The sequence below is a fragment of the Elephantulus edwardii genome, unplaced genomic scaffold (assembly GCF_000299155.1).
Source record: "Elephantulus edwardii isolate Elephantulus edwardi_28Jun2011 unplaced genomic scaffold, EleEdw1.0 scaffold00086, whole genome shotgun sequence".
NCBI lineage: Eukaryota > Metazoa > Chordata > Mammalia > Macroscelidea > Macroscelididae > Elephantulus > Elephantulus edwardii.
Window position 1 is genome coordinate 3,463,239 of NW_006399836.1, and position 14,559 is coordinate 3,477,797.

At 46.3% G+C, this 14,559-nt stretch overlaps 1 pseudogene; it reads right to left on the minus strand.

The window, feature by feature from the left end:
• Positions 1-5,080: 5,080 nt before the first annotated feature.
• Positions 5,081-6,248, minus strand: LOC102843144 (annotated as a pseudogene).
• Between the last annotated feature and the right edge of the window lie 8,311 nt (positions 6,249-14,559).

The window sequence follows — 14,559 nt, forward strand, 5'->3', positions numbered from 1 at the left end:
ACTGCTGGTGCCAAAAGTATTGATTGTGGAACCGAACAAGCTGAAATTGTTAACAACCTCAATCTCTTGTCTGTCTGTCGTGAAGCTGCCAATTGGCCCAGTGGCGAGAATCTTTGTTTTCTTGATGTTGAGCTTCGAAGTCCCCACTGCTGGCGACTTGGTTCTGATGCCTAGAGACCCTGCAGGACAGAGCAGATCTCCCTCCACCCTACAAGTTCCCAAGGCTGTAAGTCTTCGCAGGAGCAGGCTGATGGCTTTGAACCATTGACCTTTCCGTTAGCAGCCAAGTGCTTCAACCCTTGCATCACCAGGGGACCTGGCAACTGAATTACAATGGATAATAACACGCTGGTAAAACACAGTCACATTTGTCGCCAACATGATGCTGTGAAAGGGTCCAGACCACCAGAAGTTTGGAAGGCCTGCCCAGCACACACCCATGTGCTCCATACGATGCTACAATTGTTGGCATTTTGTTCAATTTACTTTGCCACCAATTCGCCCATCCATCCATTATTCCACAAGATGATGTCTGTTAAGGAAATTTGAAAAGAACAAAACCCACCAGAGACTCTCCTGTGAGTCAGTTGTGAACAGACAGCCACGGTAACATCTGGATCTGGTGGACAGGCCATTTTAACTTTGTGAATTTGTATACATTTTGCCAAATAACATCAGTTTTAATTTCAAATACTATAAAATCATCTTACTTCAATTTTGGAAGAAAATAATTATGAGAAGATAGACTGACCCAAAGACAAACAAATGGATTGAAAAATGATGGTACATTCATACAATGAAATATTATGCAGAAGTGAAAAACAGGGAACTCGTAAATCATTCATTACACAACATGGGGGAGCCTGGAAGACATTAGGCTAAGTGAAATATCTCAGTCACAAGAGGAAAAATACTGTATAACACCAGTTATAAAATAGGACAGAGATGGAATGAGTGACCAGAGAATGGGAAAAGAGTGGATAGATAACAAACACTGCAGTAGAATACATGAGGGGAAGAACTGTCTGAAAGGAATATATGATTAGGTATTATATGTATGGCAACAATCTGAAACTGATTCAGATTGCTGGGTGGGCTAGAGGAAGGGGTTAGGGAGAAGGGGAAGAAACTATGCAGCAAAACAAACAAATAGAAAAAGAATACATTGTTTCTGTAGAACCTGTGTCACAAGAATTCTGAATGGCTGCTTTATGTTGCATTCTGGTGTCCACATAAAAAAAGTATACAATAAAAGAGTATACGTTGTTTTGTGAAATCCCCCCAGCTACAGCTTTGTCCTATATTTGTCCATGTTTCTAAGTAATACAGCATACTGTTGTGTTGTGGGGGGTTTTTTTGCGGGGGGGGGGGCTGGTGAGAAGAAGATAGTTTGACCAAACCCCTAACCCTCCAACATATTTGAGCTCCTCTGTAAATATTGTTCTTTTCTATCTCGTTCATCATTTGCTTCTCGGCAGCTGGAACAGTGCCTGGCCCATGGTACAAGCTTGATAAGGAAAGACATGTGGCATGAATGAATGAATTACTTTAATTATGGTCTCTTATCAATGTGTTCAAAAGAACAGATTTTTTTTTTCCTTCTTCAAACAGATATGTCTCGGAGAAGGTGCAGCCAGAATGCTCTTTGGAGACAAAGGTGATAAAGCTTTGCCTCACATACTTGGGGCATGTTGCTAGGACAGGCCGGCTTTTCCTTGGAAAAGGACATCATACTTAGAAAAGCAGAGGAAAAGCGAATGAGAGGAAGAGCTTCAGCCAGGTGGATTGACACGGTGACTGCCACAATGAGCTCAGAAGTGCCAGAGATTGTGAGGATGGCACAGGGCTCATGCCAGTTGTTCATAGGGTCACTTGGGGTTGTACTCAGCTCAGTGGCACCTGACAACAACCACATCAGTGTGTTCTGATGGAGCGTGGGCTTGAACTCCCTAACGTGATTTAAGATCTGGGTAATAGGATGGCCCAGCCCCTGCTCTCCACCCCAGAGGAGGAGACCCCGTTTGCAAGCTCCCTGTGAGGCTGGTGGCCCCAGCACCCCTTCCTTCCACCCTTCCCCTTCCAGCAGCCAGGCACTGTCCCTTGGGTCTTGGGAATTCTTTGCACATTCCTCACGTGTCTGGCATACTCCAGGCCGTTTGTTTTTGATTTAACAAAATAGCAAGTCTGCAGCCTTGATAGCTCTTCAGGAAAGCAGCATAAATATTGTTGTTTATTCCATTTACAATTTGCAATTAAGTTCCTTGCAGGCACCAGAATGGAATTTAAAATATTCCATTAAAGTAAACTAGACTAGTCAGAAGCACCCTAGTTTTCTTTTCAAAATGACTTAAAAAAAATAAAACCAATTTAGAAAAACAACTGCAGAATAGAGAGTGAGGGTTGGTGGGTGGGTTTTCTCCCCCCAACCCATCTCACACTCACAACGTGGCTTTGAAAAGGGTGCCAGGGATCAGGTTTCTACTTTCTCAGGTCTAGTAGCCCTGCTGGTGTGGTAGGTTAAGGATTGGGTTGCTCACCCCCCCCAGGTTGGCTGTTCGAGCCCACCTGCAGCTTTTAGGGAGAGCAAATGAAGCAGCCTGCTCCCGATAAACCTGGAAAGCCCGAGGACGGGTCCCCATGAGTGGAAATTGACTTGTGGTGACAATGTGGATTTGGACTCTGGTCTGAATTACTGAGCAACTTTGTGCAATTTATTGCATCTCTCAGGGGCTCATTTCTTCATTTGTTACAATGAGCTATGAAATGGCCAGAGATGGCCATGGCCGCCTCTCAAAGGCTTGGATTCCATTTCTTAGACCAGGCAAACAGAAGAGCTCGTGTGTGAGGACTTGAAAGAAAGAGCTGGAGAGAGCAAAGGAGGCAGAGAAGATGAAAAGTATGTGCAGAGCCCATGGTTCTGGGCTCACCGAATCCTGCCCTGTTTTAAGCCTCATCTCCCCACTTATACAGGGATTTGAGGTAGAGGTTGCCATGTGCCACGGTCAGGCTGACGTTTTGACCTATGACTTCGAATGTGAAAGTCTTCAGGTAGAACATCTCTCTAATTCTCCAAAAGCCCCAACATCATTGCCGTTGAGTCCATTTTAGCCCACAGTGACCCTCCATCAAGTTTCCAGACTGTAAATCTTTACAAGAGATTGCCTACCTCCTACCCTATGTAATACCCTAAGGTGCACCTGATGCAAGCCATGATTTTTGTAATGCTTGCTATACATCAGAAAGCTGGACAGTGACTAGGGGTGATAGGAGGAGAATTGGTGCAGTGCCTTTGAGCCATGGTGTTGGAGAACAGTGTTGAGTATACATGGACTGCTAGGAGAACAAACAGGTTCATCCAGGAGAGGGTGAAACCAGGCTGCTCCTTGGAGGCAAGAATGCTTAAGCTCCATCTGACATACTTTGGGCATGTTGTAAGGAGAAACCAGTCCTCGGAGAGGGCCATCATGCTTGGAAGGGTAGAGGGACAGTGGAAGAGAGGAAGACCCTGAATGAGATGGATTGACTCAGTGACTGGAGTTATAAGAGGAAGTGTGTCGGAGACGATGAGGTTGGCTCAGGACAGAGCAGAGTTCAGAGCTGCTGTACATACTCGCAAGCAACTCAACAGCACATTACAGCAACAATAACAATACTCCTAGAAATCCTTCTACAAGCCCCACCAGGTCCTGTTACTTCCTGTGACCTCCTTGTTCTTTGTGTGTGTGTGTTTTCGGCTCCCACAACTGGCTGGTGGATGAGATTGTTTTGTTGAATGAATGACTTAGTCCTCGACATTCTCTTCTGAGGCTCAGTCCAGCACAGCCTATCTTCATTTCAACAAGGGGCCCATCTACCCTGAGGTAGATCAGGGTTGTCATTTGCCAATCCACTGTCTTACTATCCTTCTAACTGGTTCATGAGCCCAATATCTTTCCTGCTTGGAGTAGATTTCCCAGAGTACTATGTTAGCTATGGAGGCAGTATGGTCTACCAGAGGGAACACTGTGCAAAGAGCCAGGAGACCAGGGCAGAGGAGACCTTGCTACTGATGAGCTGTGTGAGTTTGCAAGAGATGGGGCCCTTTTGAGGCTTAATTTCTGTTCCACTGAAATCTTGAAGATCTGCTCAAGTTCTTGGTCCATATTTGTGATATCTTTGCTCAAGAATTGGTGGTGGCCTCTCTTTGCTAGACGAAGCACAACTCTGTGGTCCAGCAGCTTTCAAAACTGTCTATATCTGACCTCAAACGATCCCCTAGCCCATGGCTGTGACTCCCCTGTGCCCACTTCTATCAGGTCTCAACCCACCTGGCCTCCTTGTCGCTGCCCCAAAAGCACTCTCACCGCCCCTCTTCTTCGCCATTGTTTACGCCGCTGTGTGTAGCAATGCCCGCTTTTCACAGTCCTTTCTGAGGACCAAGGGTACACAGCCTCTTGGAGAGATCAAGGAGTCCAGAATGCACAACTGTGTGGTCCCAAAGGTGAGGCCACAGCCTCTGGAGCTCAGAGGGTGGGGCCCCAGCTTCTGATGTTTTTAAGAATGGGGTCACAGTCTCCCAGGTTTCTTTTTTTGTCCTCCTGATTCTTGTTTTTCTTAATTTTTTTTTAAATTTTTTATTTGTTTACAATTCATACTGATTTTTCATACAATCATTCATAGACATTTTGTTTTGTAACATTAGTTACCATTTGTTAGCATGATTAATTACAATCTCCAATCAACTCTGACAGCAGATTTTACTGTCAGAAACCTCTCCGAAGTACCGAAGAGCAACAATGTCAGTCTGAAGATTAAGGTGCACCTGATCCAGGCCATAGTCTTTGCAATTACTTGCTATGCATCAGAAAGCTGGGCAATGGATAAGGAAGATACTACATGGTTTAAGATTAAGAAAAGTGTTAATCAGTCTTTTTCTTGTGGAAGTCCTGTAGGATTCTGTAAACTTTTGATATGAGATCCTTGTCTGACATGGTTTTTCCCCAGTCAGTAGGTTTTCAGTTCACTCTGTTGGAAAATGTTTTTGATGCACAATAATTTATTTTTATTTTTTTTTTTTAGGAACTAAGAGTCTTTATTGGGCTCATACCAGGAGACCATTCCTCTTGAGGACCTCTGTGTACTTGCTGATCCTCTTCTCCAGGGTCTCCGCCTGTTTTCGTAGCCTCATGATCTGCTTCTTCTTCCGGTAATGCATTTTGGCCTTCTCTTTCCTCTTCTCCTCCAGGGTGGCCGTCACTGCCTGGTATTTCCAGCCCACCTCGTGAGCTAGGCGGCCCAGGTAGGCAAACTTACGAGTGGGCTTGAGCCGCACGACCTTGAGGGCAGCAGGGACCACCATCGGTTTTCTCTTGTCAGGGTGGTGGGATCCCCTTGAACACTTTGAGGCAGTCCAGGGCAGCCTGGCCACGCTTGGTCTTGTGTGGCATGCCTCGCACTGTCCACCAGATGTGGCTGGGGGCCCAGGAGTGGTAGGGCCCTCGGAATGGGTTAGTGTTCATGCGCTGTGGAGGAAGGCCAGGTGCTTCAATTTATTCTTGAAGAAGTTGCTAGAAATGTTGATACCCTCATAGCAAACTATCACCACCTTTCGGCCCAGCAGCACCTGCTTCGCCACAATGGCCGCCAGGTGGCCCAGGAGATGGCCTCGGCCATCCAGCACCAGGACCTGCGACTCCACTATCTTCGGTAGCTGCCTTGGAAAGGAAGAAAGACGTTTTTAACATTATTCTAAGATAATATTGGCTTTTCCCCCCTTTGTTACAACAAAGGCAGAGTGGGAGGAGAAAATGAAAGGAGAATTTCCCTTTAGTGTGTTTGTTTTGCTATTACTTTTTCTTTTTAAATTTTAATGAAAGTTTGTAGAGACTTAGGGTTTCCATTCATTCACTGTTACACTTTTCTCCCTACCTCCCCCCTCCCCCCAATTCACTCTTTTTGTTGAAAAGTAAAAGAAAAAGTCTTTAATTGTTATTACTTTTTCATTTTTAACCTCTTCAGTCTTGAGGATTATTCTGTTTCTTTCCCCTAAGAGTGCCTTTTCAAAATTTACATTGATTGTTGGTAATAGTTGCATAGCGAATTAATGAATATAACTGATGTCAGTAAGTTGGACATCAGTAAAAAATTGGACTGGCAAATGTATACATTTTCCACATGATCAAAAAGTGCAGCTGTGGAGGCTGCTTCTTTACACCCAGACACCTCATGAGGTCTCCTGTGGGGTTTAGGGTCTTGGTTTCACGGGACATCCTCGTTAGCTGGCTTGGGATCTTCTCCAGTGCGTCTGTTTACCTCCGAGTTCACTGTGTAATACCTGGGGTCTTGTGATGAAATGAGCTCCTTTCCATGGCCTGTTGTCTTGGTTCTTTGGAAAAACAGCTTGAAATTCCCCTCCCCTGCCCACAATGTATCAGGAGTTACCTTTGCCCTAGTTAGAAACTCCAGAGGGTTTGTTACATTTGCCCAGGTTTATTGACATTTCCTGAGAAGGCTGGAAACAACTTGGGATTGGATTCTTTGTATCTATCGGCATGAACCTTGCCAATATACCAATATACTTGTTCAATAAACTATGTAAATGATATGACCATAGACTGTACATATAATTTGACCTTCCATGCGAAGAAGTGTTTGCAGCCCACTGAGAGGGGAATGGTAAATCTGAACCTCTCCTAATGGCCCCCACCACTGGACCAATGCAATAAACAGGCAACATCATGCTATTTGGAGAAAAGATTGAAGTGCTCAATGATTTGTTTTTACTTGGATCCACAAAAAAAAATCCATAATAACTGCAGTCAAGAAATAAAAAAGGCCTGTTGCCTTGGGGAAAACAGGCTGCCATGGACATCTCCAAAGTGCTAAAGAGTAAGGATGTCAGTTTAAAGACTAAGGTGTGCCTGATCCAAGGCATGGTGTTTTCAATCACTTGCTGTGCATCTGAGAGTTGGACCGTGAGTAAGCATGATGGGAAGAATCGATGCCTTCGAATTGTGGTGTTGGGGTAGCGTCCTGAATGACCTATGAACTGACAAAAGAACAAACAAATCTGTTTTGGAGGAAGTGCAAACAGGGTGCTCCTCAGAGGCGAGGAGGGTGGCACTTTGTGTCACATACTGTGGATATGTTGTTAGGCGGGACCAGGCCTTGGAAAAAGACATCATGCTGAGACAGACAGGTCAGTCCAATGAGGACTCCCGTGAGCTGGCCTGACACAGTGACCCCGCGAGGCCTTCACACGCTGCTGAAGTCTTTGTCTTGCTAAACTTGGCAGAGCACTCAGTTACCCCAAATGGTGGTGGTGTCAGGCTGGGAGAAGATTCTGACGTGGGCAACACAGAATGACACTCAGATAGATTTGTGGGTTTTCCCACCTGTGAGGAAATCATGCTGCTCCTCGGGACACTGGCAGGATTGTGTCTAAGTGGCAGCCGATGAGCTCACTATTCTCTGTGTCTGGTGTCATTAGATACAAAGGTGCCAAGATTCCAGCCTCCAGATCTCTCAGGAATCACTGAGGGTGGAGACTACTAAGTCACTGCAGTGGCCCACGCTTGTACCTTGATCCTGATTGGCCTGGTTGTCCTGAAATCGTCAGGGTGTAAGAAGATACTTCAAAATGAGCTGGAAGGCTTGGACATTTGATTGAGTAGCAAATCCCCCCACGTTGGTGTGAGGAAGAAGGACAGGGATGTGTTAATCTCCTCACTAACTTGCCCTCAGGATGTAATCAGCTGGAGGCTGAATTCAGGAAGAGAATTCTGGCTGAGTACAAAATGCATAGTGCCCACGTAACTGTAGCCATGCCACCTTACTGTCCCGGTGGAAGGAAACAGCTGCTCTCATCTCTATCAATGTGCGAAGTAGAATCCATCAGCTCAGCACTGAGGAATTGGATGTCACCTGTAAGGCACCCATCTCTGTCCATCACCACTGGAATTCTGAAGAGCAGTTGGAGAGAAGAAAATCCAGGACTTTATACTAAACCCAAAGGCCAGTTACCAGACAGTACACCCCCTGGTCATGCTGCCAGACTGTAGGACTGCGGTGGAAGGTTTCTGCATGAAAAGTCACAAACATCTTAGCAAGGAATTAAAATATCCTCCAGTCTGGAGTCTCTCTGTGAAACACCGTCCTCAGACCATGGGGAAAGATCACATGTTGCCATTCAAATTGGGAAGGAATGAAAGCTTCCCCTCTCCCACTGCCTGGTCCACACACCAGAAGTGCCCCCCACGACCAAGCACCTTGCCCCAGACCTCTTCTTGGCTTTGGCAGCCCCTTGATCAGGATACAGGGATGGGAGATGGAACCCCTCCAGCCGGGACATCTCATCTTAATGTCTTCTCACATGCTGCCTAGTGTAAATGGTCTGTGGGCCAGCTGTGTGCAGCTCCTGTGTTAGTGTGAAGGTTTGGTTTTTGCACATCAAGGCAGCTGCATTTAAGAGCTCACCTTCAAGTATGAAATGATGCAAGTGTGATAAGCAGCATCCCAGCTGATGACTAGTCATGGGAACCCTTCCAGCTGGATGTGGCCTTCAGTCCTTTGAAGTGTTCTTACCTAAATGATATTCACTCACTCACTGCTTCTTTGCCATAGAGTTGGAACCAACCCATCACTGACCTTCCAGCGGGTTTTCACGAGAGGAGATTGCTCATATTTCTCCTGAGCATCTGCTAGTGGGGCGTCAGACTGCCAGAGAGGTACCACGTTTAGGTTAGCAGCACAAGCCACCTTGCCACCAGGGCTCACAGATTACAGTGACGAGAGTGAAGGTTTTATGTCAGGAGATCTTATTACTCCAATTGATGGTGGTGGCAGGCTAAGAGCTGGTTTTAACCTGGCCAAGACAGGTGATCCTTGGATTGGATTTGTGAGATTTGCAGTCAGGAGATCAGAAGACATATTGAAAGTCTGCTAACAGGGACCTCACTGAAGTACTGAGGAGCAATGATGTTAGTTTGAAGACTAAGGTGTGCCCATTTCAAGCCATGGTCTGTTTCAATCACTTGCTATGCATCTGAGAGCTAGACAATAAAGATGACAGAAGAACAGTTGATATCTTTGAAATATGATGTTGGAGATTTCTGAATATCCCATGGACTGCCAAAAGAACAAAGAGATAAGTCTTGGAAAAAGTGCAACCAGATTGCTTCTTGGAAGCAATGATGGTGAAGGTTAATCTCACATAGTTTGGGCTTGTTGCTAGGAGAGGCTATTCCTCAGAAAAGGACATCAAGAAATGTGGAGAGTCAGTGAGAGGGGGAGACCCTCAATGAGATGGATTGACACAATGACTGCAGCAATGGGCTCAAGTGTGTCAGAGACCATGATGATGGCACAGGATAGGACAGGATTCAGATCTGTTGCTCATAGGATCGCTGTGAGTTATATTCAACAACAAAGATCTTATCTAAGTCAACTGAAGGTTAGCCTGTTTGGGGAGATGGTTAGATAGTATTATAGTTGAATAAGTACCCTGACCAGACAGTGTTTAAAGTACTAAAAAGAAAGAAAGAAATGGAAGATTTTGTACAATAATCCTTCCTGATCAAAAGGGGGGGAAATGCTGAGCTGAATTTCGAATTCTTATTGTATCTTGTTTTTCTGGAGTCACAGAGGCTGGATCAACCAACTATTGCCCTGACCTTAAACCAAAATGTCCTCCCAAGTCTTATTTAAACCAAGTAATTAATTAATTACTTTAATTAATAGCAAATAATGTCAATCCAGAGCATTGTTTTGTTGGGTTTGTAGTTTGGTAGTGGTTGTTGTTGTTGTGTACCATCAAATCGGGTCCAATTGTCACAGGAGGAGAGTGCCCTCCTTCTCCAGTGGAGCATCTGGTGGATTCGAACTGCACTCCTTTGGGATTACAGTGCAGCTTCCTGCCACTAGGCCACAAGAGCTCCCTTGGAATTCTTTTTTAAAAGTAAAAATAATTTCCTTCCACTTCTGAAGACACTATGATCTTTCCTTTGAACGAGGAGGAGGAGTCACGTAGGAAATTGTGCCATGAATGGGAAGCCAAACTTTATACCAAATATTATATGAAAACCCTTGTTCAGGAATTGAAGGAACTACAGATATATTAAGTTAGGATTTCTCTTGTGGCGATCCTAGAAAATGAGCTGTTTGTTCCCTGCAAGACAGGAGACAGCAAGGGGCCCCCTACAGAGGGAGTGTTACTTCCTGAGCTAGAGTTCACCCTGAGGCATCAAGGTTAATAGTTAAGGGTAAACCAAATTCTTGCATTTGTGAACTCCTCCTTCCTGAGTCAAGCAGAAGGTTTTCAATAGAAAGAGCTTGGCTTCGTTTTCATTGAATTATCTTTGTGATTTACTTCCTGATAATTTTCAATAAAGACTCAAAGAAGCTTGGCTTGGGGTCTTGAGTAGAGAACTGCTGGCCCCCTGTTTTATGCTCTCTGCTCTATCACATTCCTGGTTGTTTGTCTCTTTATTAATAATTATAAAATTATTCCATTCTTTGGGACCCTCGGTCTGCAACAGCCATGTACCGTCCTGATCCCTTTTTGGAGGTCTCTGCCTGAGAATCTGGCTGGAAAGTGGAGACGGGGCATCATCTTAAGGAAAACCCAGGATGATTCAATCAGTTCTAGCTGGAATTAGGAAGCCCTGGGTAGTGTGTCTGACTAACTTGTTTGGCTACTAACGAAAGGTGGTCAATTTGATTCTACCCAAGGGCACCTCGGGAGAAAGTCCTGGCAATCTACTTCCATAAAATCAGTTGGATGCGACAGTATGGAACACAGTTCTACTCTGACACACGTGGTGGTGCCACGAGTTGGAGTTAGCTCCACAGAAACGGGCTCAAGTTTTGGTTTTTTTTTTAAGCTGGAATCGCTGCACATCAGGCCTAATCAGGTGTGTTTCCACCCTCTGTGGTGATGACTCATTTTCAGCAAACACCTGGTGATCCTGACTGGAATCCAGTCTGAATGAGGAAACCCAAATCACCTGTGATGGGCCAGGTCCAGAGGGGATGGTGCCAGGATGGGAACAATGCCTGTCAGACGCCCTGCCCTACTGACTGCGACTGTGGAGGAAGCCCTCCAGAGGACCACTGTCTGTGAGGAACCACTCAGAGACGCCAGCTGTCCCAGGGCCCAGAGGAGGGCAAGACCTTCTTGAAGAGTTGGCATTTGATCTGGACCTTACAAGCAGAGAAGGAAAGGGAGAATAGGCAATGTGCTGTGATGGAGAGGACTCTTTGGGGAGGTGCTGCCTCCGAGAGCCTGTGGGAAGCAAGACTTGAAGTCACAGAAAATCTGGGCTTCGTCTCCTGACATCTCTGCTGAGCAGGGTGGTGATGAAGCCCACTTCCTCTGTGACTGTAAAAATCAAAAGTCGCAATGAGTGAGAAGATCTAGTCGCTGGTCTATTTCCCTCTGGCTTGCTGGTTGTGAGAGGCAACACTGGAAAGGAGGCTGCAGCAATGCATTATTTCTGGTGCAGTAGCTTCAGATCTTGTCTACTTTATTTTGTGCCATGTTGGTTGAATTGCTTACAGGAGACACATGCTATCTAGGTAAAAATTAAAATCCATTTTAAGAAATTTGAAATTTGATTTTATTGAAAATGTTCAGAAAAGTTGCAAAGATATTTGAAGTGCTTCCATAGACCTTGTACAGATTTTTAATATGAACAGATTCACTTGTTAATATTTTGCTACATTTGTCATCTTTCTCTCCTTACATAGTCCCCAGCTAAACTTATTTTCTTCCTTAATAAATTACTTAGTTGTAAGTGTGGTTTGAAAGTTCTATGTGACATTGTAGCAAATTGCCAAGCTCAAAGAAGGGAGAGATCTGTAACTATCTTACTATATTCATCTCTTAAGGATCTCTGATGATATAATGTACTGCTGCTGGAATCACCCAACTACTCCACTCCATTAGGGATAGATAGGCAGTCTCCTCCCTTCCAAGTGTAGCCTTGGAAAAATGATGGACAAAAAAACCCTGCCATGAATTCAATGGGTTTGTTTTTATATTTATACACATACCATGGACTGCTAGGAGAACAAACAGGTTTGTCCTAGAGAGGGTAAAGCCAGAATGCTCCTTGGAGTCAAGGATTCTGAAGCTTCATCTGACATAATTTGGGCAAGTTGCAAGGAGGGACTGGTCCTTGGAGAGGGACATCATGTTTGGGAGAGTGGAGGGACGGCGCAGGAGGGGAAAACCCTCGATGAGATTGAATTCTGTGAGTGGAGTGGTGGGAATAAGCGTGTTTGAGATGGCGAGGTTGGCACAGGATAGAATGGCGTTTAGGGCTCTTGTACATAGGGTCGCAAGTGATTTGATGCCACATAACAGCAACAACAACATATTATAGGTATCTTTTTTCAAAAAAAATTTTTTATTGTATTATTTTTACGTGTACCGTCAAATCAGATCTGACTGGTACAGGAGGAGATTGCCCCCTCCTTCTCCAGCGAGCATCTGGTGGATTTGAACCACATACCTCTGGGATTGCAGTGCAGCGTCTTGCCACTAGACCACCAGAGCTCCCTTATAGGTATCTTTTTAAAAACCATTTTAGAGTTTATTATTTCAGCATATATTTACCAAGAACAACGGTAGTCTTTTGTATAACCAGTACAATAAACAAAATCAGAAAATTTAACTTTGGTCCCATACTATTCGTTAGTATACAGTAAATTTTGCTGATGTTGTCTTTTATAATACTGTCTTTACCCCTTTTCAGGATCCAACCCCAAACCACTTATTGCCCATCGTTTTGCCCATGGAGCAGCTGGTGGTGGATTCGAACCTAGAGCATTTGAGGTGGTAGAGCAATTCCTTAACACTAAACCAGCAGCACTCCATAAAAGGGAGCATACAGCGCAGTTACTCTGTAACTGTTGCTCAGTTTTAGTTTGTCTGGTGTTGCTCGTGATTAAATGGTGAGAGTGAAGCTGTGTCCTTTATGGCTCACATCAGAGTCGCAGCTAGATGTTAACATAGACCACTTGGTTAAAGTGTGTGTGCGATTTCTGTGCTATTTAAACAAACAAAAAGATCTTTTTCCTATAGAGATGTTATTTCTGCTTTTTAAATACCAGATAGATGATTTGTCGCTATTATGTGACGGCCTTCGAATAATCTTTTGTACGGGACAAAGACCTGACAAATTGTGTCTTTCAGGAAATGGAAGCTTATTTGTTACTGAAATATGCAACAGGGTGCAGATAGCCCCAGCCTTGCGAACCTTTAGAGAAAGGCAATCGCAAAGCATTAGGGGAATTGTAGTCTAGGGGCGCGGCCGGTTCAGCGCCGCCCTGTGGTCTCCCCGAGAAGGAGCCGGTGGCCTAAATGGAAGGACGGAGAAGAGCGGCTGGGCACGGAAGACCGCGGTGGATCATGGGACTGGTAGTTCCTGGTGCGCGCTCCTGCCGCGCCTGTGCAGCGTGACTGGACTACCATACCCGATATGCCCCACGCGCGGGGGAAAGCGAGGCCGGCCGGGGCCACGGACAAATCAAATCGAAGGAAAGAAACTGCCGGCTTTCAAAAATCCTCCTCCTCCGCCATCATCCTCCACCGTGTGGGGAGCAGGTGGTGTTGGAGACTCGCGAGTGGCGAGACGCTCTGGGAGCGAGGACGGACGGGCCGACTGGGCTTCGAGACGCTGGACCCAGAGGCGGCGACCCAAAACTGTCCCGACCCGGACCCCTAATCGGTCCCTGCCCGGCCGGGCCGACGCGCGCGCTCAGATCGTCCCACGCGGCGGCGCCGCCTGTTTACAGTAGGATCGGGGTCCCTTCCCTTTCTCCGTCACCCGGCGGGGGTGAGAGGGGGCGACAAGGCGGCGCTGCAACCGGGCGGAGGTGGGGTAGGGCGGGGCGGGAGCCCGGGCTGCTTTCACAAAGAGGGAAACTGAGCCTGCAGCTGCGAGCAGCGGCGTCGGCGGCCCCTGGAGGCGGTGCGCCTCCATCAGGGCTCCTGATGGGCTCCCGCGCTGCCCGCCTGTCATCGCCTTCGCGCCTCCCTCCCCGCGGTCGCCTCCTCCGAGGCCCACGGCCCGCGAGGGCCAGGCAGTCCCCGGGGATCGGTGTGAGTCACCCCGGCGCTCTTGCGTGAGCGATGCCAGTGCCCGGTGCACCTGACTAGGTCCCTGCGCTCCTGCCGGGAAGCGAGGCCGTGGTGCCCGTGTTTACTGTCGGTCTTGGCACTGCTGCTGACCCCTTGCCGACCTTGAACGAATCCCTTCACCTCTCTGTGTAAAGCACAGAGATACGTATACACTACCATGTATACGTATCAAGTACACATTTAGATGGTAAATATTGTCTGGATTAAGAGTGGGCCTCCTTCCCCCTTCTGGCTGACAAGGCCTATACCCCAGTTCTTCCACACGAAGGACACACCATTGGACTTCCCAGCACAAATCGCCCCATCTCAGACCTGCCAGATGTAGTGGTGGAAAATGCCACTTGTCCATTTCATGCATTCGTTCTTTTGAGCACCTTCTAACGCCTGGATCCTGTGGTGCCCGGTTTTTGAACACCCACCCCTTTCTACCTGCTAGA